The sequence below is a fragment of the Camelus bactrianus genome, chromosome 17 (genome assembly GCF_048773025.1).
Source record: "Camelus bactrianus isolate YW-2024 breed Bactrian camel chromosome 17, ASM4877302v1, whole genome shotgun sequence".
In the NCBI taxonomy this organism is placed as follows: domain Eukaryota; kingdom Metazoa; phylum Chordata; class Mammalia; order Artiodactyla; family Camelidae; genus Camelus; species Camelus bactrianus.
In genome coordinates this window covers 60,606,633-60,630,149 of record NC_133555.1, presented here as the reverse complement: position 1 = coordinate 60,630,149, position 23,517 = coordinate 60,606,633, and the positions used below count along the sequence as shown (strand labels likewise).

The 23,517-nt window shown below is 42.1% G+C and overlaps 2 long non-coding RNA genes across 3 annotated transcripts in view; one reads left to right on the top strand and one right to left on the bottom strand.

The window, feature by feature from the left end:
* LOC141573815 (uncharacterized) overlaps positions 1-23,517 on the bottom strand; it is a 588,593-nt gene that overhangs the window by 44,405 nt on the left and 520,671 nt on the right. The window lies entirely within an intron of this gene.
* Positions 1-23,517, top strand: part of LOC141573730 (uncharacterized) — a 32,428-nt gene that overhangs the window by 2,597 nt on the left and 6,314 nt on the right. The window contains exons 2-3 of one of the 2 annotated variants that reach the window (XR_012499747.1): positions 2,629-3,198; positions 18,545-19,128. This is a non-coding gene — a long non-coding RNA (uncharacterized LOC141573730). Of the gene's footprint in view, positions 1-2,628; positions 3,199-18,544; positions 19,129-23,517 lie in introns of those variants that run through there. The other variant, XR_012499746.1, reaches the window with a different exon arrangement.

Below are 23,517 nucleotides of genomic sequence, written 5' to 3'. Positions count from 1 at the left end.
TCTGATAGGGCACAGGGCACTTCCTCTAGTGGAAATGAAGCTTCTATAGGTTTTCAGCTCTGCATTCTTCTGTATGTCATTTTGAAGTGTCTCCAAATCAGCCAACATAGAGTGCGCTTGTACATTCTACTGCCATGGGAATGTCCCAATGTTACCAGTTCTTCCCAGAGTTTCTCTGTCTACAGAAACACCAGTGTAAGCATATGTATGCATGTCATAATTCAGGGCCTGCTGGGATGATCCCGCAGACCGACCTATGTGTCCTCGGTGCAGTACCCTGTCAGTGCCTTCCAAAATGTAGCATCTGCATTTGGGTGATAATGCTGTAAGAAATGCTTCATCTTCTCATGCTGTGGACTTTGACCACTCTTCCTATTTCTCCCATTCTTGAGTAATGGGTTCATGCCGTCCAAAATGTAGCATCTGCATTTGGGTGATAATGCTGTAAGTAATGCTTCATCTTCTCATGCTGTGGACTTTGACCACTCTTCCTAGTTCTCTCATTCTTGAGTAATGGGTTCACGAAGGCAACCACAGAGCTGTTCCGCATCCTCTGCCTCAAACCAGAGTGTAATCCCAATCCAGGTTATGAATATAGCAGATCCTAAATCTTTTAATACTGATTTCATACCCAACGCCCCCAGGAACCCTCAGTCCAGATGCATGATACCTCTGATTGAGCCCCACACGTGCTCTACTTGCAAAATGTCAAATTGGACCCTGGTCCTGCAGATGCAGTGGATGTGGACATAGAACATATCGATAAACTCAACCTCACGCGCCAGTGCGGTTGCTGTCTCACTGGCGTCACAGTTCTCTTTGCTCTATTGAAAGTACCCACCAAAACCAACAACGCACTCTAGATCCCTGAGTTGAACGAGAGCCATCATACGTAGCCCTATCCCTCTTTTTCCGCTGCCTCTGCTAGCTCAGATTTGGCAGCTCGGATCTTGGTCTCAGATTCAAATGTGGGGATATTTTGAGCTGATTTCTTTGAGTTCTGTCAGCCAAGAATCTGCTGTGCACTCTTCTTACACTCAGCACATCACCTTCAAGCCCATGCCTGCTGCCCGCTTGAGAGTGTGCTTCCAAGGAAAACAGAGTTTCACCTTTGATGCTCCATTACCAGAGGTCAGATCCTGCACTTGTTTCCATTCTCTACTTTGCCTTTTCCTGCTTCCGGTTTTTCTGAGGCCTCATCCTGTCTTTGGAAGTAACAGACCGCTCTTTAGCTAGTGTCCTTTGCCAAGGGCTGGGTGAGTGTTTGTTTACAATATTATGTTTATGGTAGCTAGTGAGAGCAGTTTGCACTGGTTCTCTTCCTACTGGGCATCGACAAATCAACACTTTTCACAAATAATTCGCAGAAATTGTATATTTGTTTCGCTCCGTTATCTTTACAGCCATGGTCGGAGTGTTTGTCTGAAGACAGCAGCTTTGACCTTATGATGACAAGGCAGTTGCAGTCTTTAAGAAGGTTTATAGTATCGATTTACGTGTTTTGGGATTTATATGAAAGTGAAGTTAGTTTTTGAAAATTAACAAATCTACCTAGAAGCCAGACTTGACAATATGAGTAAGAATTTGTCAGCACTATGGAAAAAACAGTCAGTCTCAATGTAAAATAGCAGTCCAAAAGTTTGAAGGGGACATGCCAACCCTTTTCTCTTGAAGCCTCCAACAACAAAAGGAACAATGAAATAACTATTGGAACCATGATATAACCCCCAACCTGGGTTTTCCTTTTGCACCTGGTGCCCTTTATTCCCAATGAAACATACTAGGCAATGCTGGCATTTCAAGGGGTAACATTCCTCTCTAGGAATATACAAGAAAATCTAAACAGAATATATACATTTAGGCTTGATTCCAAAAGCACCTATAGGCATTTAACTATGAGAAACCTGCTGCAGCTATGCTATGTTATTGAGAGCCAGGTGCTCTTCTATCAGTGCTGAGAAGTCTTAATCATCTGATCATGTTGGGGAAAGCAATTTAACACAACCAAATCTGCACCTGCAAGATATAGTGCACCCGGGGCTTGAAAGAAGTGAATGAATGTCCACATAACCTGTGACTTATTGTGTTTGGTGCCTTTTAAAGTTCAGTTCACTATCTGAATTTTAATATTTTCCTGTACTGTCATGAAAATCTGAGGCCTAATACATATTCAAGTTCACTCAAAGATTCCCCTCACTTCCCACACTCCTTTCAGCCCAAAGTATACATAACCCCAGCATTTCCTGAATCTACGGGAAGGTCATTATTTTTTGTGTGAGCTAAGTATTCAATTCCTATCTATTTTAGTGGATATTATATGACCTTTAAGGAGTTCACTCTTGTTCACCGAGTGTGAAGGAGGAGGAACACTGATTCTAGTAGGGGCTTGATCTCCTCCTACTGGATTCATAGCAGCTCAGGTTCTGATCCATTGAAATGGATGACTGAGTAGAGTGGAGGGAAGAGCATGTGATTGATAGCTAGGCACAAACGTGGGAATAGGCTTACCTGGGCTTGGTGCATTTCGGTCTGAATGATTCTTAACTGCCCCTTGGGATGTGTGGATTCTCATGACCTCTTCCAAGAACATGAGCGCTTTTATCATCTCTGCCATCTCTTCTCTTTTAGAAGTCAGGAATATTGGACCCGTTCTTGGAGCAGAGAATCGAGTAACTTTCTCAAGGGCACGTTGACTCTCCGTATGTTTCTTCCAGTATCACCGAGGTTCAGTAGGTCTCATGAATGTCTTTCGAGCCTGGTATGCTCTAGAGATGTCTCCAAGCCGATAATCTCCACTGTAGCAGAACAACTTTCATCAATGTGTTCGCACATCTCCTCAATCCATGCAGCCAGTGTTTCTGCCAGCTTCTCTTCGTGTCTCCCATAAAGTCGACATCAACAGGACTGGGCAAGTCTGAAAATACCTCGGAGCCTCACCAGTAAGCTGATGACAGGCAGATCTTCCACTGTCTGCCCTTTCAGATTCTGGGAACTGACCTGTGAACTCAGGTCTCAGGGCAGCAGCAGTATCTCGAACTTACTCAGCTTCCCGAACAAAAGACCTAAGCCAATCTCCACATAGGGTAGCAGACCCAATATTAAACTGATCCACCCACAGAATACTGCCCAGTTACCTTGGATCCACCAGCCGCAACACGCCTCGTGGTACACACCAAAATTCCACCTGGAATCCAACCGGTAAGTGCCATCCCCAGTGGTTGATGCATCAAGTCCGTGTTGGGGGTGATGCTGCATTAGACGAGATTTTCCTAAGGGAAATGTGATTCTATCCACAAGGGTCCCATGGTCCTTTTCTCTTCCCTCTTTCCTTTTGTTCAGATCTGTATACACTGTACAAAAGGAGGGAAGTGTGTCCATGATCATTTTATGAATTCACACTTATTATACTTTCTAAAAGTTCACAGTACACAGAGACCCACTCAAGGAAACTCATGTTTGTGTCATATCCATTCACCCAGATTACATATCCGTCTGTTGCTTTCTGCTGAAACACCCACACTCTCAGAACATGGATCCATTTGTTTCATGGGGGCTGAAATTCCTAGAAATGAAACCAATCCCTACGTGCACTTTCCTGTCTGTCTCTTTTGCTCTTAGTACAGTTTTGCAGAGCTACTTGTCTTTGTTATAGGCTTATGCCATTTCTTCTCTACGTAGGGTAGAATTAGGCATTCGTTCATCCTGTTGGAAGACTTGTAAGTCTATATCCCGTTCTCTGACCCACTCTTATTCAAAACCGTCATTTGGGTTGGCTCACGATATGCACTTCTGGATCAGTATCTATGAATAGTAATGCACGCGTCTGTTTTTGGAATACAAGTGTTTTGAGTACATGCTAACAGCGATAATAGGTCGATGCGTGCTGAAGGATCCTTGACATCACTTTGAGTATTTTGTCTTGAATAATCATGGTTGTTTGGTATATGTCAGCCAACTGTAACCTTTTGGTGTTTGTTTGTCTGATTGTTTTGCAAACACATTAGGCCATGCATCTCTCCTTTTGCTTCAGACAGTCATGAAAGCTGATTCACTTATGATAGTGCTTAAAATCAACTATGATTTCCTGCTACTCTCTCCCATCTTTAGGATTTTGATGTCCTCCTTTCCTTTTTCTTCTTACTTCTTTGCAACTCAGGCTCTTCTTGCTTTGCAATAATGGTTTTGTTATTTCCATTTCATCTTGCTACTTTTCTACTCAGGGTAGGATTCTCAATTTTTGTTGTAGGATCAGTCTCAAACTGCTGAATTCTTTTAAGGTTTGCCGGTCAGTGAAATTCCCTAGCTTTGCCGTTGTTATAAACGGCGGTCATTTGGCATAGGCTACCCTAGATTGCAGCTTTTTCTCATTCAGGATATGGTCTATGTCCTGGCACTGCTCCCCGTGCTGCAAAATTTCCGCCGAGATATCAGCTGAAACCCCTCTGGAGGTTCTGATGTGAATAAGTTGCTTTCCTCGAGGTGCATTTTACATCACTGGGATGATCATGAAGTTTGTTTATTTGAATTCTACAGCTGCTTGTTGGTCTATTGGTATTCCACCTCTTTTGGATGCTGTGTACTTCCTGAATTCGTATAGATGATACTTTCTTGGCTTTCAGCAATTTCATTCTGATTTTTCTACAAATTCCTTTTCAGAATTTATTATTTTATCACTTGCTTTTCCATTTGGGAATCCTATGATTCCTATTCTCACCTGGTTTTTCTTAACCCAGGATTCAACAGTGATGTTAGCGTTGGTTTGCACTTGCTTTTCTGTGTCTTATTCTGATGGAGGGATTTCTGTTCCCCTGTCCTCACAGTCATTCACGAGTCCCTCTGCATTATGTAGTCTGCTTAGGATTGACTTTAGCCCAGTTTTTATCTCATCCATTGAGTTTTCTTATACTATTGGATTCTTCTTTAGAGTTTCTCTTCCCCTTTTCTGGTATTCTGCCTTTTGTGATTCTGAGGCACTGTGGTTCATCAGTGTTTCCCTCACCTCCATTTTCAGAGCTTGCTCTGGTATCGTTTTGCCGTCTAGTTGTTTGAAAGCTTATTTTTTGGGCCTTCAATCTCTTTGGAACTGAAAATGGTACTTCCTGTTTCTTTTACTATAATTATTTTATTCTACAAGTCAGGTATTATCATGTATTTAATATAGACTTATAGGGCTTGGTTAAGTGCAAATTTTTGACTCTTTGGTGTATGCAATTCCATGGTATTTTTGTGAGGACAATTTTCCCTATACCTTGATGCCATGCCCTGTTCCTGTGTGTGTTCTCTGGTAAATCTCTAAATCCTGGTGTTGCATTTGTTGTGATGAACACACCATACTGTTTCAGTTAGTAGAAAATCATTTTTATTACACTAATCTCACACTTCTGAAAGGGCACAGGGCACTTCCTCTAGTGGAAATGAAGCTTCTATAGGTTTTCAGCTCTGCATTCTTCTGTATGTCATTTTGAAGTGTCTCCAAATCAGCCAACATAGAGTGCGCTTGTACATTCTACTGCCGTGGGAATGTCCCAATGTTACCAGTTCTTCCCAGAGTTTCTCTGTCTACAGAAACACCAGTGTAAGCATATGTATGCATGTCATAATTCAGGGCCTGCTGGGATGATCCCGCAGACCGACGTATGTGTCCTCGGTGCAGTACCCTGTCAGTGCCTTCCAAAATGTAGCATCTGCATTTGGGTGATAATGCTGTAAGAAATGCTTCATCTTCTCATGCTGTGGACTTTGACCACTCTTCCTATTTCTCCCATTCTTGAGTAATGGGTTCATGCCGTCCAAAATGTAGCATCTGCATTTGGGTGATAATGCTGTAAGTAATGCTTCATCTTCTCATGCTGTGGACTTTGACCACTCTTCCTAGTTCTCTCATTCTTGAGTAATGGGTTCACGAAGGCAACCACAGAGCTGTTCCGCATCCTCTGCCTCAAACCAGAGTGTAATCCCAATCCAGGTTATGAATATAGCAGATCCTAAATCTTTTAATACTGATTTCATACCCAACGCCCCCAGGAACCCTCAGTCCAGATGCATGATACCTCTGATTGAGCCCCACACGTGCTCTACTTGCAAAATGTCAAATTGGACCCTGGTCCTGCAGATGCAGTGGATGTGGACATAGAACATATCGATAAACTCAACCTCACGCGCCAGTGCGGTTGCTGTCTCACTGGCGTCACAGTTCTCTTTGCTCTATTGAAAGTACCCACCAAAACCAACAACGCACTCTAGATCCCTGAGTTGAACGAGAGCCATCATACGTAGCCCTATCCCTCTTTTTCCGCTGCCTCTGCTAGCTCAGATTTGGCAGCTCGGATCTTGGTCTCAGATTTAAATGTGGGGATATTTTGAGCTGATTTCTTTGAGTTCTGTCAGCCAAGAATCTGCTGTGCACTCTTCTTACACTCAGCGCATCTCCTTCAAGCCCATGCCTGCTGCCCGCTTGAGAGTGTGCTTCCAAGGAAAACAGAGTTTCACCTTTGATGCTCCATTACCAGAGGTCAGATCCTGCACTTGTTTCCATTCTCTACTTTGCCTTTTCCTGCTTCCGGTTTTTCTGAGGCCTCATCCTGTCTTTGGAAGTAACAGACCGCTCTTTAGCTAGTGTCCTTTGCCAAGGGCTGGGTGAGTGTTTGTTTACAATATTATGTTTATGGTAGCTAGTGAGAGCAGTTTGCACTGGTTCTCTTCCTACTGGGCATCGACAAATCAACACTTTTCACAAATAATTCACAGAAATTGTATATTTGTTTCGCTCCGTTATCTTTACAGCCATGGTCGGAGTGTTTGTCTGAAGACAGCAGCTTTGACCTTATGATGACAAGGCAGTTGCAGTCTTTAAGAAGGTTTATAGTATCGATTTACGTGTTTTGGGATTTATATGAAAGTGAAGTTAGCTTTTGAATATTACCAAATCAACCTAGAATCCAGACTTGACAATATGTGTAAGAATTTGTAAGCACTAAGGAAAAAACAGTCAGTCTCAATGTAAAATAGCAGTCCAAAAGTTTGAAGGGGACATGCCAGCCCTTTTCTCTTGAAGCCTCCAACAACAAAAGGAACAATGAAATAACTATTGGAACCATGATATAACCCCCAACCTGGGTTTCCCTTTTGCACCTGGTGCCCTTTATTCCCAATGACACATACTAGGCAATGCTGGCATTTCAAGGGGTAACATTCCTCTCTAGGAATATACAAGAAAATCTAAACAGAATATATATATTTAGGGTTGATTCCAAAAGCACCTATAGGCATTTAACTATGAGAATCCTGCTGCAGCTATGCTAAGCTATTGAGAACCATGTGCTCTTCTATCAGTGCTGAGAAGTCTTAATCATCCGATCATGTTGGGGAAAGCAATTTAACACAACCAAGTCTGCACCTCCAAGATATATTGCACCCGGGGCTTGATGGAAGTGAATGACTGTCCACATAACCTGTGTCTTTAACGTTTTTGGCGACTTTTACAGTTCAGTTCACTATCTGACTTCTAATATTTTCCTGTACTGTCTTGAAAAACTGAGGCCTAATACATATTCAAGTTCATTCAATGATTCCCCTCACTTCCCACACTCCTTTCAGCCCAAAGAATACATAACCCCAGCATTTCCTTAATCTAAGGGAACGTCATCATTTCTTTGTGTGAGCTAAGTATTCAATTCCTATCTATTTTAGTCGAGAGTATTTGACCTTTAAGGAGTTCACTGTTGTTCACCGAGTGTGAAGGAGGTGGAAATCTGATTCTAGAAGGGGCTTGCTCTCCTCCTAATGGATTCATTGCAGCTCAGGTTCTGATCCTTTGAAATGAATGCCTGAGTGGAGTGGAGGGAAGAGCATATGATTGATAGCTAGGCACAAACGTGGGAATAGGCTAAACTGCGCTTGGTTCATTTCAGTCTGAATGATTCGTAAATGCCCCTTGGGATGTGTGGATTCTCACGACCTCTTCCTAGAACATGAGTGCTTTTATCATCTCTGCCATCTCTTCTCTTTTAGACTTCAGGAATCTTGGACCCGTTCTTGAAGCTGAGAATCGAGTTACTTTCTGAAGGGCACGTTGACTCTCCTTATGTTTCTGCCAGTATCAGCGAGGTTCAGTAGGTCTCATGACTGTCTTTCGAGCCTGGTATGCTCTAGAGATGTCTCCATGCTGATATTCTCCACTGTAGCAGAACAACTTTCATCAATGTGTTCGCACATCTCCTCAATCCATGCAGCCAGTGTTTCTGCCAGCTTCTCTTCGTGTCTCCCATAAAGTCGACGTCAACAGGACTGGGCAAGTCTGAAAATACCTCGGAGCCTCACCAGTAAGCTGATGACAGGCAAATCTTCCACTGTCTGCCCTTTCATGTTCTGGAAACTGACCCGTGAACTCAGGTCTTTGGGCAGCAGCAGTATCTCGAACTTACTCAGTTTCCCGAACAACAGACCTAAGCCAATCTCCACATAGGGCAGCATACCCAGCATCAAACTGATCCACCCACAGAATTCTGCCCAGTTACCTTGGATCCACCAGCCGCAACAAGCCTCGTGGTACACACAAGCATTCCACCTGGAATCCTACCGGTAACTGCCATCTCCAGTGGTTGATGCATCAAGTCAGTTTTGGGGGTGATGCTGCATTAGAGGAGAGTTTCCTAAGGGAAATGTGATTCTATCCAGAAGGGTCCCATTGAGCTTTTCTCTTCCCTCTTTCCTTTTGTTCAGATTTGTATACACAGTACAAACGGAGGGAATAGTGTCCATGATCAGTTTATGGATTCCCACCTATTTAAACTTTCTAACAGTTCACAGTACACGGAGACCCACTCAAGGAAACTCATGTTTGTGTAATATCCATTCACCCAGATTACATAGACGTCTGTTGCTTTCTGCTGAAAAACCCACACTTTCAGAACATGGATCCATTTGTTTCATGGGGGCTGAAATTACTAGAAATGAAACCAAACCCAACGTGCACATTCCTGTCTGTCTCTTTTGCTCTTAGTTCAGTTTTGCAGAGCTACTTGTCTTTGTTATAGGCTTATGCCATTTTTTCTCTATGTAGGTTAGAATTAGTCATTCATTCATCCTGTTGGAAGACTTCTAAGTCTATATCCCTTTCTATGACCCACTCTTATTCAAAACCGTCATTTGGGTTGGCTCAAGATATGCACTTCTGTATCAGTATCTATGAATAGTAATGCACGCGTCTGTTTTCGGAATACAAGTTTGTTGAGTGCATGGTAACAGCGATAATAGTTCGATGCTTGCTGAATGAACCTTGACATCATTTTGAGTAATTTGTCTTGAATAATCATGGTTGTTTGGTATATGTCAGCCAATTGTAACCTTTTGGTGTTTGTTTGTTTGTCTGATTGTTTGTTTTGCAAACACATTAGGCCATGCATCTCTCGTTTTTGTTCAGACAGTCATGTAATCTGATTCACTTAAGATAGTGCTTAAAATCAACTATGATTTCCTGCTACCCTCTCCCATCTTTAGGATTTTGATGCCCTCCTTGCCTTCTTCATCTTACTTCTTTGCAACTCAGGCTCTTCTTGCTTTTGCAATAATTGTTTTGTTATTTCCATTTCATCTTGCTACATTTCTCCTCAGGGTAGGATTCTCAATTTTTGTTTTAGGATCAGTGTCAAACTGCTGAATTCTTTTAAGGTTTGCATGTCAGTGAAATTCCCTAGATCTGCCGTTGGTTTAAACGGCGGTCATTTGGCATAGGCTACCCTAGATTGCAGCTGTTTCTCATTCAGGGTATGGTCTATGTCCTGGCACTCCTCCACGTGGTGCAAAATTTCTGCCGAGATATCAGCTGAAACCCCTCTGGAGGTTCTGTTGTGACTAAGTTGCTTTCCTCGAGGTGCATTTTACATCACTGGGATGAACATGAATTTTGTTTATTTGAATTCTACTGCTGCTTGTTTGTCTATTGGTATTCCCCCTCTTTTGGACGCTGTGTACATCCTGAATTCGTATAGATGAGACTTTCTTGGATTTCAGCAAGTTTCATTCTGATTTTTCTACAAATTCCTTTTCAGAATTTATTATTTTATCACATGCTTTTCCATGTGGGAATCCTATGAGTCCTATTCTTACCTGCCTTGTCTTCAGCCAGGATTCAACAGTGATGTTAGCGTTGGTTTGCACTTGCTTTTCTGTGTCTTCTTCTTATCGAGGGATTTCTGTTCCCCTGTCCTCACAGTCATTCACGAGTCCCTCTGCATTATGTAGTCTGCTTAGGATTGACTTTAGCCCAGTTTTTATCTCATCCTTTGGGTTTTCAGATACTACTGGGTTCATGTTTAGAGTTTCTCTTCCCCTTTTCTGGTATTCTGCCTTTTGTAATTCTGAGGCACTGTGGTTCATCAGTGTTTTCCTCACCTCCATTTTCAGAGCTTGCTCTGGTGTCGTTTTGCCGTCTAGTTGTTTGAAAGCTTATTTTTTGGGCCTTCAGTCTCTTTGGAACTGAAAATGGTACTTCCTTTTTCTTTTACTATACTTCTTTTACTCTAAATGTCAGGTACTATCATGTATTTAATATAGACTTATAGGGCTTGGTTAAGTGCAAACTTTAGACTCTTTGGTGTACACAATTCCATGGTATTTCTGTGAGGATAATTTTCCCTAGACCTTGATGCCATGCCCTGTTCCTGTGTGTGTTGTCTGGTATATCTCTAAATCCTGGTGTTGCCTTTGTTGTGATGAACACACCATACCGCTTCAGTTATTAGAACCTCATTTTTATTACACTAATCTCACAATTCTGAAAGTGCACAGGGCACTTCCTCTAGAGGAAATGAAGCTTCTATAGGTTTTCAGCTCTGCATTCTTCTGTATGTCATTTTGAAGTGTCTGCAAAACAGCCAACGTAGAGTGTGCTTGTACTTTCTACTGCCACAGGAATGTCCCAATGTTACCAGTTCTTCCCAGAGATTCTCTGTCTACAGAAACACCAGTGGAAGCACATGTATGGATGTCATACTTCAGGGCCTGCTGGGATTATCCCGCAGACAGACCTATGTGTCCTCGGTGCAGTACCCTGTCAGTGCCGTCCAAAATGTAGCATCTGCATTTGGGTGATAATGCTGTAAAAATGCTTCATCTTCTCATGCTGTGGACTTTGACCACTCTTCCTAATTCTCTCATTCTTGAGTTATGGGTTCACGAAGGCAACCACAGAGCTTTTCCGCCTCCTTTGCCACAAACCAGACGTTAATCCCAATCGAGGTTATGAATGTAGCAGATCCTAAATCTTTTAATACTGATTTCAAACCCAACGATCCCAGGAACCCTCAGTCCAGATGCATCATACTTCTGATTGAGCCCCAGACGCGCTCTATTGGCAAAATTTCAAACTGGACCCTGGTCCTGCAGATGCAGTGTATGTGGCCATAGGACATATCGATAAACTCAACCTCACGCGCCAGTGCGGTTGCTGTCTCACTGAGGTCACAGTTCACTTTGCTCTCTTGAAAGTACCCACCAAAACCCACAACGCACTCTAGATCCCTGAGTTGTGCGAGAGCCATCATCTGTAGCCCTACCCCGCTTTTTCCGCTGCCTCTGCTAGCTCAGATTTGGCAGCACGGATCTTGGTCTCAGATTCAATTGTGGGGATATTTTGAGCTGATTTCTTTGAGTTCTGTCAGCCAACCATCTGCTGTGCACTCTTCTAACACTCCACGCATCACATTCAATCCCATGCCTGCTGCCAGCTTGAGAGTGTGCTTCCAAGTAAAACAGAGTTTCACCTTTGTTGCTCAATTACCAGAAGTCAGATCCTGCACTGGTTTCCATTCTCTACTTTGCCTTTTCCTGCTTCCGGTTTTTCTGAGGCCTCATCCTGTCTTTGGAAGTAACAGACCACTCTTCGGAAAGTATCCTTGCCAAGGGCTGGGTGAGTGTGTGTTTACAATGTTTAGTGTATAGTAGCTAGTTAGGAAAGTTTGCACTGGTCCTCTTCCTACTGGGCATCGACAAATCAACACTTTTCACAAATAATTCACAGAAATTGGATATTTGTTTCGCTCCGTTTTTTTACAGCCATCGTCGGAGTGGTTTTCCGAAGACTCCAGCTTTGACCTTATGTTGACAAGGCAGTTGCAGTCTTTAAGAAAGTTAACAGTATCAATTTACATGTTTTGGGATTTATATGAAAGTGAATTTACTTTTTGAATATTGCCAAATCAACCTAGAAGCCAGACTTGACAATTTCTGTAAGATTTTGTCAGCCCTAAGGTAAAACAGACAGTCTCAATGTAAAATAGCTGTCCAAAAGTTTGAAGGGGACATGCCAACTCTTTTCTCTTGAAGCCTCCAACAACAAAAGGAAGAATGAAATACCTATTGGAACCATGAAATAACCCCTATTCTGGATTTCACTTGTGCACCTGGTGCCAATTACTCCCAATGACACATACTAGGCAATGTTGGCATTTCAAGGCGTAACATTCCTCTCTAGGAATCTACAAGAAAATCTAAACAGAATATATATATTTAGGCTTGATTCCAAAAGCACCTAGAGGCATTTAACTATGAGAAACCTGCTGCAGCTATGCTAGGCTATTGAGAACCAGGTGCTCTTCTATCAGTGCTGAGAAGGCTTAATCATCCAAACATGTTGGGTAAAACAATTTAACACAACCAAGTCTGCACCTCCAAGATATAGTGCACCCGGGGATTGACGGAAGTGAATGACTGTCCACATAACCTGTGTCTTTAAAGTATTATGCGAAATTTACAGTTCTGTTCACTATCTGACTTCTAATATTTTCCTGTACTGTCTTGAAAAACTGAGGCCTAATACATATTCAAGTTCATTCAAAGATTCCCCTCACTTCCCACACTGTTTTCAGCACAAAGAATACATAACCCCAGCATTTCCTTAATCTAAGGGAAGGACATCATTTCTTTGTGTGAGCTAAGTATTCAATTCCTATTTATTCCAGTCGAGAGTATTTGACCTTTAAGGAGTTCACTGTTGTTCACCGAGTGTGAAGGAGGAGGAACTCTGATTCTAGTAGGGGCTTGCTCTACTCCTACTGGATTCATTGCAGCTCAGGTTCTGATCCTTTGAAATGGATGCCTGAGTGGAGTGGAGGGAAGAGCATGTGATTGTTACTTAGGCACAAACGTGGGAATAGGCTTACCTGGGCTTGGTGCATTTCGGTCTGAATGATTCGTATATGCCCCTTGGGATGTGTGGATTCTCACGACTTCTTCCTAGAACATGAGTGATTTTTTCATCTCTGCCATCTCTTCACTTTTAGACTTCAGGAATCTTGGACCCGTTCTTGGAGCTGAGAAACGAGTTACTTTCTGAAGGGCACTTTGACTCTCCTTATGTTTCTGCCAGAATCAGCGAGGTTCAGTAGGTCTCATGACTGTCTTTCGAGCCTGGTATGCTCTAGAGATGTCTCCATGCCGATATTCTCCACTGTAGCAGAACAACTTTCATCAATGTTTTCGCACATCTCCTCAATCCATGCAGCCAGTGTTTCTGCCAGCTTCTCTTCGTGTCTCCCATAAAGTCGACATCAACAGGACTGGGCAAGTCTGAAAATACCTCGGAGCATCACCAGTAAGCTGATGACAGGCAGATCTTCCACTGTCTGCCCTTTCAGATTCTGGAAACTGACCCGTGATCTCAGGTCTTTGGGCAGCAGCAGTATCTCGAAATTACTCAGCTTCACGAACAAAAGACCTAAGCCAATCTCCACATAGGGCAGCAGACCCAGCATCAAACTGATCCACCCACAGAATTCTGCCCAGTTACCTTGGATCCACCAGCCGCAACAAGCCTCGTGGTACACACCAACATTCCACCTGGAATCCAACCTGTAACTGCCATGACCAGTGGTTGATGCATCAAGTCAGTGTTGGGGGTGATGCTGCATTTGACGAGAGTTTCCTAAGTTAAATTTGATTCTATCCAGAAGGGTCCCATTGTCCTTTTCTCTTCCCTCTTTCCTTTTGTTCATATCTGTATACACAGTACAAATGGAAGGAATAGTGTCCATGATCAGTTTATGGATTCACACGTATTTAAACTTTCTAATAGTTCACAGTACATGGAGACCCACTCAAGGAAACTCATGTTTGTGTAATATCCATTCACCCAGATTACATATACGTCTGTTGCTTTCTGCTGAAAAACCCACACTTTCAGAACATGGATCCATTTGTTTCATGGGGGCTGAAATTCCTAGAAATGAAACCAAACCCAACGTGCACTTTCCTGTCTGTCTCTTTTGCTCGTAGTTCAGTTTTGCAGAGCTACTTGTCTTTGTTATAGGCTTATGCCATTTTTTCTCTATGTAGGTTAGAATTAGTCATTCATTCATCCTGTTGGAAGACTTCTAAGTCTATATCCCTTTCTATGACCCACTCTTATTCAAAACCGTCATTTGGGTTGGCTCAAGATATGCACTTCTGTATCAGTATCTATGAATAGTAATGCACGCGTCTGTTTTCGGAATACAAGTTTGTTGATTACATGGTAACAGCGATAATAGTTCGATGCGTGCTGAATGAACCTTGACATCATTTTGAGTAATTTGTCTTGAATAATCATGGTTGTTTGGTATATGTCAGCCAATTGTAATCTTTTGGTGTTTGTTTGTTTGTCTGATTGTTTGTTTTGCAAACACATTAGGCCATGCATCTCTCGTTTTGGTTCAGACAGTCATGTAATCTGATTCACTTAAGATAGTGCTTAAAATCAACTATGATTTCCTGCTACCCTCTCCCATCTTTAGGATTTTGATGCCTTCATTGCCTTCTTCATCTTACTTCTTTGCAACTCAGGCTCTTCTTGCATTTGCAATAATGGTTTTGTTATTTCCATTTCATCTTGCTACATTTCTACTCAGGGTAGGATTCTCAATTTTTGTTTTAGGATCAGTTTCAAACTGCTAAATTCTTTTAAGGTTTGCCAGTCAGTGAAATTCCCTAGCTCTGCCGTTGTTATAAACCGCGGTCATTTGGCATAGGCTACAGTAGATTGCAGCTTTTTCTCATTCAGGATATGGTCTATGTCCTGGCACTGCTCTCCGTACTGCCAAATTTCTGCCGAGATATCAGCTGAAACGCCTCTGGAGGTTCTGTTGTGACTAAGTTGCTTTCCTCAAGGTGCATGTTACATCACTGGGATGCTCATGAAATTTGTTTATTTGAATTCTACAGCTGCTTTTTGTTCTATTGGTATTCAACCTCTTTTGGACGCTGTGTACTTCCTGAATTCGTATAGTTGATATTTTCTTGGCTTTCAGCAAGTTTCATTCTGATTTTTCTACAAATTCCTTTTCAGAATTTATTATTTTATCTCTTGCTTTTCCATTTGGGAATCCTATGGGTCCTATTCTTACCTGCCTTGTCTTCACCCAGGATTCAACATTGATGTTAGCGTTGGTTTGCACTTGCTTTTCTGTGTCTTCTTATGATCGAGGGATATCTGTTCCCTTGTCCTCACAGTCTTTCACGGGTAACTTTGCATTATGTAGTTTGCTTAGGATTGACTTTAGCCCAGTTTTTATCTCATCCATTGAGATTTCAGATACTATTGGGTTGATGTTTAGAGTTTCTCTTCCCCTTTTCTGGTATTCTGCCTTTTGTGATTCTCAGGCACTGTGGTTCATCAGTGTTTTCCTCACCTCCATTTTCAGAGCTTGCTCTGGTATCGTTTTGCCGTCTAGTTGTTTAAAGCTTATTTTTTGGGCCTTCAATCTCTTTGGAACTAAAAATGGTACTTCCTGTTTCTTTTACTATACTTCTTTTACTCTACAGGTCAGATACTATCATTTATTTAATATAGATTTATAGGGCTTCGTTAAGTGCAAATTTTAGACTCTTGGTGTACACAATTCCATGGTCTTTCTGTGAGGACAATTTTCCCTAGACCTTGATGCCAAGCCATGTTCCTGTGTGTGTTGTCTGTTATATCTCTAAATCCTGGTGTTGCCTTTGTTTTGATGAACACGCCATACTGTTTCAGTTAGTAGAACCTCATTTTTATTACACTAATCTCACAATTCTGAAAGGGCATAGAGCTCTTCCTCTAGTGGAAATGAAGCTTCTATAGGTTTTCAGCTCTGCATTCTACTGTATGTCATTTTGATGTGTCTCCAAATCAGCCTGCTTAGAGTGCGTTTGTTGTTTCTACTGCCATGGGAATGTCCCAATGTTACCAGTTCTTCCCAGAGCTTCTCTGTCTACAGAAACACCAGTGGAAACATATGTATGGATGTCACACTTCAGGGCATGCTGGGATGATCCCGCAGACCGACCTATCTATCCTTGGTGCAGTAACCTGTCAGTGCCGTCGAAAATGTAGCATGTGCATTTGGGTGATAATGCTGTAAGAAATGCTTCATCTTCTCATGATGTGGACTTTGACCACTGTTCCTAATTCTCTCATTCTTGAGTTATGGGTTCACGAAGGCAACCACAGAGCTGTTCTGCATCGTCTGCCTAAAACCAGAATGTAATCCCAATCCAGGTTATGAATGTAGAAGATCCTAAATATTTTAGTACTGATTTCAAACCCAACGCCCACTGGAACACTCAGTCCAGATGCATGATACCTCTGATTGAGCCCCACACTTGCTCTATTGGCAAAATATCAAATTGGACCCTTGTCATTCAGATGCAGTGGATGTGGCCATTGGACATATTGATAAACTCAAACTCACGCGCCAGTGCTGTGGCTGTCTCCCTGAGTTCACATTTCTCTTTGCTCCCTTGAATGTACCCACCAAAACCCACATCGCACTCAAGATCCCTGAGTTCTGCGAGAGGCATCATCCGTAGCCCTATCCCAATTTTTCCGCTGCCTCTGCTAGCTTAGATTTGGCAGCGCGGATCTTGGTCTCAGATTCAATTGTGGGGATATTTTGAGCTGATTTCTTTGAGTTCTGTCAGCCAAGCATCTGCTGTGCACTCTTCTAACACTCAGCGCATCACCTTCAATCCTGCTGCCCGCTTGAGATTGTGCTTCCAATGAAAACAGAGTTTCACCTTTGATGTTCCATTACCAGAGGTCAGATCCTGCACTGGTTTCCATTCTCTACTTTGCCTTTTCCTGCTACCAGGATTTCTGACGCCTCATCCTGTCTTTGGAAGTAACAGACCACTCTTAGGCAAGTGTCCTGTGCCTAGGGCTGGTTGATTGTGTGTTTACAATGTTTTGTGTATGGTAGCTAGTGAGAACAGTTTGCAGTGGTTCTCTGCCTATTGGGCATTGATAAATCAACACTTTCCACAAATAATTCACAGAAATTTGATATCTGTTTCGCTCTGTTTCTCTACAGCCATTGTCGGAAATTTTTTCCGAAGACTCCAGCTTTGACATTATGTTGATAAGGCAGTTGCAGGCTTTAAGAAGGTTTATAGTATCGATTTACGTGTTTTGGTATTTATATGAAATTGAAGTTAGTATTTGAAAATTACCAAATCAACCTAGAAGCCAGACTTGACAATATCTTTAACATTTTGTCATGTCTAAGGAAAAAACAGACAGACTCAATGTAAAAGAGCAGTCCAAATTTTGAAGTGGACATGCCAACTCTTTTCTCTTGAAGCCTCCAACAACAAAAGGAACAATGAAATACCTATTGGAACCATGAATTAACCCCCAACCTGGGTTTCCCTTGTGCATGTGGTGCCCTTTGCTCCCAATGACACATACTAGGCAATGTTGGCATTTCAAGGGGTAACATTCCTCTGTAGGAATATACAAGACTATCTAAATAGAATATACACATTTAGGCTTGATTCCAAAAGCACCTAGAGGCATTTAACTATGTGAAACCTGCTGCAGCTATGCTAGGGTATTGAGAACCATGTGTTCTTCTATCAGTGCTGAGAAGTCTTAATCATCCGATCATGTTAGGTAAAGCAATTTAACACAACCAAGTGTGCACCTCCTAGATATATTGAACCCGGGGCTTGACGGAAGGGAACGAAGGTCCACATAACCAGTGTCTTTAATGTGTTTGGCGAGTTTTACAGTTCAGTTCACTATCTGACTTCTAATATTTTCCTGTACTGTTATGAGAAACTGAGGCCTAATATATATTCAATTTCAGTCAAAGATTCCCCACACTTCCCACACTCCTTTCAGCCCAAAGAATACATAACCCCAGCATTTGCTGAATCTAGGGGAAGGTCATCATTTCTTTGTGTGAGCTAAGTGTTCAATTCCTATTTATTTCAGTTGAGAGTATTTGAACTTTAAGGATTTCACAGTTGTACACCGAGTGTGAAGGAAGAAGAACTCTGAATCTAGTAGGGGCTTGCTCTCCTCCTACTGGATTCATTGCAGCTCAGGTTCTGATCCTTTGAAATGGATGCCTGAGTGGAGTTGAAGGAAGAGCATGTGATTGATAGCTAGGCACAAACGTGGGAATAGGCTTACCTGGGCTTGGTGCATTTCGGTCTGAAAGATTCTTAAATGCCCCTTGGGATGTGTGGAATCTCACGACCTCTTCCAAGAACTTGAGAGCTTTTATCATCTCTGCCATCTCTTCTCTTTTAGACGTCAGGAATATTGGACCCATTCTTGGAGCTGAGAATCGAGTAACTTTCTCAAGTTCACGTTGACACTCCGTATGTTTCTACCAGTATCACCAAGGTTCAGTAGGTCTCATGAATGTCTTTCGAGCCTGGTATGCTCTAGAGATGTCTCCATGCCGATATTCTCCACTGTAGCAGAACAACTTTCATGAATGTGTTCACACATCTCCTCAATCCATGCAGCCAGTTTTTCTGCCAGCTTCTCTTCGTGTCTCCCATAAAGTCGACGTGAACAGGAGTGGGCAAGTCTGAAAATACCTCGGAGCCTCACCAGTAAGCTGATGACAGGCAGATCTTCCACTGTCTGCCCTTTCAGATTCTGGAAACTGACCCGTGAACTCAGGTCTTTGGGCAGCAGCAATATCTCGAACTTACACAGCTTCCCGAACAAAAGACCTAAGCCAATCTCCACATAGGGCAGCAGACCCACCATCAAACTGATCCACCCACAGAATTCTGCCCAGTTACCTTGGATCCACCAGCCGCAACAAGCCTCGTGGTACACACCAACTTTCCACCTGGAATCCAAACGGTAACTGCCATCCCCAGTGGTTGATGCATCAAGTCAGTGTTGGGGGTGATGCTGCATTTGACGAGAGTTTCCTAAGGGAAATGTGATTCTATCCACAAGGGTCCCATGGTCCTTTTCTCTTCCCTCTTACCTTTTGTCCAGATCTGTATACACAGTACAAAGCGAGGGAATTGTGTCCATGTTCAGTTTATGGATTCACACCTATTTAAACTTTCTAACAATTCACAGTACACAGAGACCCACTCAAGGAAACTTATGTTTGTGTCATATCCATTCACCCAGATTACATATCCGTCTGTTGCTTTCTGCTGAAACACCCACACTCTCAGTACATGGATCCATTTGTTTCATGGGGTCTGAAATTCCTAGAAATGAAACCAATCCCAACGTGCTCTTTCCTGTCTGTCTCTTTTGCACTTAGTACAATTTCGCAGAGCTACTTGTCTTTGTTATAGTCTTATGCCATTTCTTCCCTACGAAGCGTATTATATGGCATTCATTCTTTCTGTTTGAAGACTTGTAAGCCTATATCCCGTTCTCTGACCCACTCTTATTCAAAACCGTCATTTGGGTTGGCTCACGATATGCATTTCTGGATCAGTATCTGTGAATAGTAATGCACGCGTCTGTTTTCTGAATACAACTGTGTTGAGTATATGCTAACAGCGATAATAGGTCGATGCGTGCTGAATGATCCTTGACATCACTTTGAGTATTTTGTCTTGAAAAATCATGGTTGTTTGATATATGTCAGGCAACTGTAAACTTTTGGTGTTTCCTTGTTTGTCTGATTGTTATATTTGCAAACACATTAGGCCATGCAACTCTCCTTTTGCTTAATACAGACTGTCATGTAAGCTGATTCACTTAAGATAGTGCTTAAAATCTCCTAGGATTTCCTGCTACCCTCTCCCATCTTTAGGATTTTGATGTCCTCCTTGCCTTCTTCTTCTTACTTCTTTGCAACTCAGGCTCTTCTTGCATTTGCAATAATGGTTTTGTTATTTCCATTTCATCTTGCTACTTTTCTACTCAGGGTAGGATTCTCTATTTTTGTTTTAGGATCAGTCTCAAACTGCTGAATTCTTTTAAGGTTTGCCTGTCAGTGAAATTCCCTAGCTCTGCCGTTGTTATAAACGGCGGTCATTTGGCATAGGCTACCCTAGATTGCAGCTTTTTCTAATTCAGGATATGGTCTATGTCCTGGCACTCCTCCCCGTGCTGCAAACTTTCTGCCGAGATATCAGCTGAAACCCCTCTGGAGGTTCTGTTGTGACTAAGTTGCTTTCCTCGAGGTGCATTTTACATCACTGGGATGATCATGAAATTTGTTTATTTGAATTCTACAGCTGCTTGTTGGTCTATTGGTATTCCACCTCTTTTGGACGATGTGTACATCCTGAATTCGTATAGATGATACTTTCTTGGCTTTCAGCAAGTTTCATTCTGATTTTTCTACAAATTCCTTTTCAGAATTTATTTTATCTCTTTCTTTTCCATTTGGGAATCCTATATCCTATTCTTACATGCTTAGTCTTAACCCAGGATTCAACATTGATGTTAGCGTTGGTTTGCACTTGCTTTTCTGTGTCTTATTTTATGGAGGGATTTATGTTCCCCTGTCCTCACAGTTATTCACGAGTCCCTCTGCATTAAATAGTCTCCTTAGGATTGACTTTAGCCCAGTTTTTATCTCATCCATTGAGTTTTCAAATTCTATTGTGTTCATGTTTAGAGTTTCTCTTCCCCTTTTCTGGTATTCTGCCTTTTGTGATTCTGAGGAACTGTGGTTCATCAGTGTTTTCCTCTCCTCCATTTTTAAGAGCTTGCTCTGGTGTCGTTTTGCCGTCTAGTTTTTTGAAAGCTTATTTTTTGGGCCTTCAATCTCTTTGGAACTGAAAATGTTATTTCCTGTTTCTTTTACTATACTTCTTTTTCTCTACAGGTCAGGTACAATCATGTATCTAATATAGACCCATAGGGCTTGGTTATGTGCAAACTTTAGACACTTTGGTGTATGCAATTCCATGGTATTACTGTGAGGACAATTTTCCCTCGACCTTGATTCCATGCCCTGTTCCTGTGTGTGTTGTCTGGTATATATCTAAATCCTGGTGTTGCCTTTGTTGTGATGAACACACCATACTGTTTCAGTTAGTAGAACCTCATTTTTATTACACTAAACTCACAATTCTGAAATTGCACAGGGCAGTTCCTCTAGTGGTAATGAAGCTTCTATAGGTTTTCAGCTCTACATTCTACTGTATGTCATTATGATGTTTCTCCAAAACAGCCAACATAGAGGTCGCTTTTAGTTTCTACTGCCATGGGAATGTCCCAATGTTACCAGTACTTCCCAGAGCTTCTCTGTCTACAGAAATACCAGTGGAAGCATATGTATGGATGTCATTCTTCAGGGCCTGCTGGGATGATCCCGCAGACCGACCTATTTGTCCTCGGTGCAGTACCATGTCAGTGCCGTCCAAAATGTAGCATCTGCATTTGGGTGATAATGCTGTAAGAAATGCTTCATCTTCTCATGCTGTGGACTTTGACCACTCTTCCTAATTCTCTCATTCTAGAGTTATGGGTTCACGAAGGCAACCACAGAGCTGTTATGCATCGTCTGTCTCAAACCAGAGTGTAATCCCAATCCAGGTTTTGAATGTAGCAGATCCTAAATATTTTAGTACTGATTTCAAACCCAACGGCCACTGGAACTCTCAGTCCAAATGCATGATACCTCTGATTGAGCCCCACACGTGCTCTATTGGTAAAATGTCAAATTGGACCCTGGTCCTGCAGATGCAGTGGATGTGGCCATAGGACATACCGACAAACTCATCCTCACGCGCCAGTGCTGTTGCTGTATCCATGAGGTCACAGTTCTATTTGCTCTCTTGAAAGTACCCACCAAAACCCACAATGCACTCTAGATCCCTGAGTTCTGCGAGAGCCATCATCCGTAGCCCTATCCCAGTTTTTCCGCTGCCTCTGCTTGCTCAGATTTGGCAGCTCGGATCTTGGTCTCAGATTCAATTGTGGGGATATTTTGAGCTGATTTCTTTGAGATCTGTCAGACAAGCATCTGCTGTGCACTCTTCTAACACTCCGCGCATCACCTTCAATCCCATGCCTGCAGCCCGCTTGAGAGTGTGCTTCTAAGGAAAACAGAGTTTCACTTTTGATGCTCCATTACCAGAGGTCAGATCCTGCACTGGTTTCCATTATCTACTTTGCCTTTTCCTGCTTCCGGTTTTTCTGAGGCCTCATCCTGTCTTTGGAAGTAACAGACCACTCTTCAGAAAGTGTCCTTGACAAGGGCTGGGTGAGTGTGTGTTTACAATATTTTGTGTATGGGAGCTAGTGAGAGCAGTTTGCACTGGTCCTCTTCCTACTGGGCATCGACAAATCAACACTTTTCACAAATAATTCACAGAAATAGGATATTTGTTTCGCTCCGTTTTTTTACAGCCATCGTTGGAGTGTTTTTCCGAAGACTCCAGCTTTGACCTTATGTTGACAAGGCAGTTGCAGTCTTTAAGAAAGTTAACAGTATCAATTTACATGTTTTGGGATTTATATGAAAGTGAATTTACTTTTTGAATATTACCAAATCAACCTAGAATCCAGACTTGACAATGACTGTAAGATTTTGTCAGCTCTAAGGAAATACAGACAGTCTCAATGTAAATTAGCAGTCCAAAAGTTTGAAGGGGACATGCCAACTCTTTTCTCTTGAAGCCTCCAACAACAAAAGGAAGAATGAAATACCTATTGGAACCATGAAATAACCCCTATTCTGGGTTTCACTTGTGCACCTGGTGCCAATTACTCCCAATGACACATACTAGGCAATGTTGGCATTTCAAGGCGTAACATTCCTCTCTAGGAATCTACAAGAAAATCTAAACAGAATATATATATTTAGGCTTGATTCCAAAAGCACCTAGAGGCATTTAACTATGAGAAACCTGCTGCAGCTATGCTAGGCTATTGAGAACCAGGTGCTCTTCTATCAGTGCTGAGAAGGCTTAATCATCCGAACATGTTGGGTAAAACAATTTAACACAACCAAGTCTGCACCTCCAAGATATAGTGTACCCAGGGATTGACGGAAGTGAATGACTGTCCACATAACCTGTGTCTTTAATGTGTTTTGCGAAATTTACAGTTCTGTTCACTATCTGACTTCTAATATTTTCCTGTACTGTCTTGAAAAACTGAGGCCTAATACATATTCAAGTTCATTCAAAGATTCCCCTCACTTCCCACACTGTTGTCAGCCCAAAGTATACATAACCCCAGCATTTCCTTAATCTAAGGGAAGGACATCATTTCTTTATGTGAGCTAAGTATACAATTCCTATCTATTTCAGTCGAGAGTATTTGACCTTTAAGGA